Raw genomic sequence first — 4,511 nt, forward strand, 5'->3', positions numbered from 1 at the left:
GTGTAGACAGGTATAGAGTGTAGACAGGTATAGAGTGTAGACAGGTATAGAGTGTAGACAGGTATAGAGTGTAGACAGGTAGCCTGAGACTGGATGCAGGGCTCCCTTTCCATTTTACTGTCCTCAGTCAGTTTCTGATGTCAAATATTTCAAAACTCTTCTTCTTTTTTCATTATTAGTGCTTTATACTATCAGCATCTTTATAAATCCCATCTTAATTTATCTTTGGGGATTGGAAGCATTACATATAAACTTACAGATATATTTTCAGGCTTCCATACTCACAGACATTTTTTTAAATCGTAAGAATTTAGAACAGTTGGACAATATTGGTCATAACAGCTGTGGTTATAGCTCCACTTGTGGAAGGTTCTGGATCATCTGGATCATCCCTGGGAGTGTGGATGGCCTTTCTAATCAGACAATTAGGGAGAGGTGTCTCTATGGGCCCTTTTTGCCATTCATATATTTTGTGGTAACACCTTACTGCTTCCTGAGCCAGCTTACTGACTTGAGTCAATGGGCCAGCGTTTGGTCCGTGCTTTTAAGCACAGGGCCCTGGTGGCTGAAACGTGGTGACAAGGTGTCAATTCAAATTCACCAGCTGCTTTGTAGGACGGAGGTGTGGCAGTTTGCTTGGTAAAGACTGACAACTCTGGCAAACCTATAGGGCACATCTACTCTGTCCTATAGGGTCACTATGAGTTGGAATTGGACTCAAAGGCTATGAGACTTTTTATTTTTTAATGGTAGGGTGAAACTTTCAATAATACTCATTCACAACAGCAGAACCAGGCCGACCAGATTAACACATGTCACAATAAAGCAAGGAGGGCATGAAAATCATCAGTATCTGGTTGTACCAGCCACCATTCATTGGCACCCTCATGGCAAGAGATCCGAATCAAAGTTCAAAGACCACCAGCTCATCCTCCTGGGATAGCAGTCATTATGGAAGCAGACTGCTCCATCCTTCTCCTGGGGAGCAGCCGACTGAGGAACCCTGTGCCCCCAGGACTCTTTATGTGTGCTCAGCCACTCAGAACGTGGACGTAAAGTTGCTGGAGATGAGGAGAATCACCCAATAGATACTTGGCATTTGCCATCAGATGCCTAGCTATGGTGAACAAAACCTGTTTCCTACTAGAGCCATTTTCTACCTCCCCTCCCCCAAACCTTACCTCCCCCAATCTCACCTTCCCCAAACCCCACCTCCCCAAAGCTTACCTCCCCCAAACCCCACCTCCCCAAAACTTACTTCTTCCAAGCCTCTTTCCCCAAAACCTCCCCTCCCAAAACTCACCTTCCTCAAACCTTACCTCCACCAGAACTCACCTCTTCCAAACCTCCCCTCACCTTAACTCACCGCCCTCAAACCTACTTCTCCAAACCTTGAGCCTTTAATGTTTACCGGGGCTGAAATGGTTAAGACACATCGTACTTGATTCTTCGGCCTCCGCAGGAAGACCAACGCAGTGTCACGTTTGGGTTTTACATCTAGTGTTAACCGCTGCGAGCGGTATACTGTTTTTCTCCCCCTCACATCTTTAATTCATGACAGTGGCTGAATTTTTATCCTAAAAAGATTTTTAAAAGGTTGATTGATCCAACAACTGGCATTGGCCTGGATCAGATCCCATGACAGATAATGTCATTTGGTTTTCGTCTTGAAAACAACAACACACCCAAGCAAATGGTCCCATTCTTCAGGGTGAGGGAGGCAGCTTTGGGGAGCTGGGTGTCTGAGCATGGCCAGGACAGCGCCTGAGCCGATTTGCATGGATGGTCTGGAGAGAAGAGCAGAGGCACGTCAGTTAACTCCCGACCTCTGCTCCTCCTTTGAGGCTGCCTCAGACGTGGGCTAGATGTCTGTGCCTCACTGGGCGCCCAGCTGCCCAGCTAGCTAGATGTGCTAGGGTCACATCTGTGAGCTGCTAATTAGCTGGGGAGTTTTGCAGCCCACAGACGTGAGCAGAGCTGCCCAATAAATGTGACAACAAGAGCCCAAGAATGAAAATGAGCTACTGGGGGTGCTGGACTGGCTTTGCATACTGGTGTCAGAATCCTGGGAGCAAGTTCCTTTGTGCCTGCTGGTTCCTGTCCTGGCAGGGCAGGGGTAGGCTTCCCTTCTTGCTCGGGGGAGAACACATTGTTAGGTGCCTGGGTGGTGCAGTGGTTAAGTGCTCAACTGCTCACCCAAAGCTTGGCAGTTTGAACTCACCAGCCAACTGCCCCATGGGAGAAGGCAGTCTGTATATGTGAGGAGCAAACCAGGTGGGGCGGCGCAGGTCTACTCTGTCCTAGTGGGTTGCTATGAGTTGACTCAACTCAGTGATAATGGCTGTGGTGACTACACAGTTGGCAGGGATACATGCCATCTTATCGAAGAAAGATGGGCCCAGTCTTCCTTTCTTTTTTTTTCTTCTTCATTTTCACCTCCTACCAACCTACTGCCATCTAGTAGATTCCGATTCAAAACAGCCCGATAAGCTAGAGTGGACCTGCCCCCTTGCATTTCTGACACTGAAAATCTTTTAAGGGTGCAGAAAGCCTCGTCTTTTTCCCTGGGAGTGGCTGGTGGGTGCAAACTGCTGACCTTTTGGTTCATAGCTCACCCACTACTCCACCAGGAGTCCTAAGGTCTTTTCATTGAGAACTAATTTTAGTGTTACTGGAAACATTTTCACTAGGGATTTTCCCCTAAATCCGTAGTCTGAAGATACAGTGTCACTTTTAGAGCACAACCCAGGGCCAAGGCGGTTCCAGTGGACTCCTTCCTCTATGAAAACGCCCTATGTATTCACCAGACCCATTACCACTGAGTTGTTCCCAGCTTATAGCAATGAGGGTAGAACTGCCCCATAGGGTTCCCAAGGCTGCCAAATGTCAGAGGGGACTTCCACTCCTAGAAGACCCTAGAAAAATGGCAGGTGAGCTGTTTCCTCACTAGCCCAGTCTAGCATCAGATCACAACTCGGATCCGTTGACCTTTTGCCTGTGTGTTGTTTCTCTACATTGAGATGAAGAATTAAATTATAGGCCCAATTCCCCATTAAACCAATATTCATTTCCCCTCGACTTTCACGGAAGGGAGGAATAAATCATGCTGTGGAGAGCCTCTAGCCTTCTTAGCCAGCCCCTCAGTTAATAAGATCAAGACGGTTCCTGGGATTCGATTAAATAATTTGACTCTTCTTCTGGAGGCTCTGGCGTTCTCCCTGACCTTCCCTTAGAAGCAGATGCGATCTTGTTGTCTCTCTCAGCAGCCTACAAATACCTACCTCGACATTCAAAAAAGCACAGACTACAAAGAAAGGGAGAAATGTTGAAATAGCAAACGCAGGAAAACTGCGAATCCGCTTCCCAGTTGACGATTGTAGCTGGATGGCCCCAGATTCTCTGGAACCTCCGTGGCCTTTCTGCGAACTCCAGGCCTCAGACTGAAGACCCACCTTTACAGGTGTCTTTTCTTCTTAAGAGGAGCCTGGCGGCCCAGTGGTGAAGAGTGGGACTGTGGTCCGTAAGGTGAACAGTTTGAAACCATCAGCCACTTGGAGGGAGAAAGATGCTTCCTCCTTCCATGGAGAGTTACAGTCTTGGCCATCCTCCCCTGTCATACACAGTCGTTGTCAGTTGGCATCGACTCGGCGGCAGAGAAATTCGTTCTTCTTAAAGCACTAGGACGCTTTGGGAGAATGGAAGCTTCAGCGATAGAGTGCCATTTTCCAGAAATTTCTTTTCTTTGATATGGGGACAATCCCCCCACTTTCCTATCGTCTCTTCTAAAAGAACAGAATAAAATGACCAGAGATCAGAAGAATTAAAAGGCTGTCGATGCAGAATTGTCTAACTTTGGGAATTTATTTCTAAATTAACTTATCATTTCTAAACTAATTTCTAATTAAAAGAAGTTCCAATTTTTCATGGAGTGTGAACTTTCTGGAGCCTACGGAGGATGGACGAGCCCCTGAAACGATTGCTCTGAGGTCATCGTAAAGCCTTGAACCAAAACCATCTCCTGAACTCCTCCTAAAACCAAACAAGAATGTACCTTACCTCGGGAACTCAGTCTGCCTTGACCATTCTGCTCCCTTAAGAATGATCTGTATGGGGTCAGATTGGTAACAGCAACTCATAAGATCAGATGGGAGCCTCTGGGCCGTGGGTTCGCGTCAATGAGGGGGAGCGACTTAGAAAGGAGTGTGACATTGGTTGCAGAACTCACAGCACGTAGCCACGTCTCTAAGTGGCGTCTGTGGCCACTGTGGAATTGCTGTGTGTCTCCTCAATTCCTCAAATGTCCAGGAAGAAGGGGCTGAGCTCATATGTTTAGCTGATTTCTTTCTAGAGGTCAGAGCTCATGTCCTGAAATTGCTGTCTTTCTCTTCAATGGCCTCAGCAGGCCCGGCCTTGGCAACCTCTTCCAAACCTCCCCTCACCTTAACTCACCGCCCTCAAACCTACTTCTCCAAACCTTGAGCCTTTAATGTTTACCGGGGCTGAAATGGTTA

Source organism: Echinops telfairi, unplaced genomic scaffold, assembly GCF_000313985.2.
Source record: "Echinops telfairi isolate 266 unplaced genomic scaffold, ASM31398v2 ScPeMD7_7475;HRSCAF=8513, whole genome shotgun sequence".
NCBI lineage: Eukaryota > Metazoa > Chordata > Mammalia > Afrosoricida > Tenrecidae > Echinops > Echinops telfairi.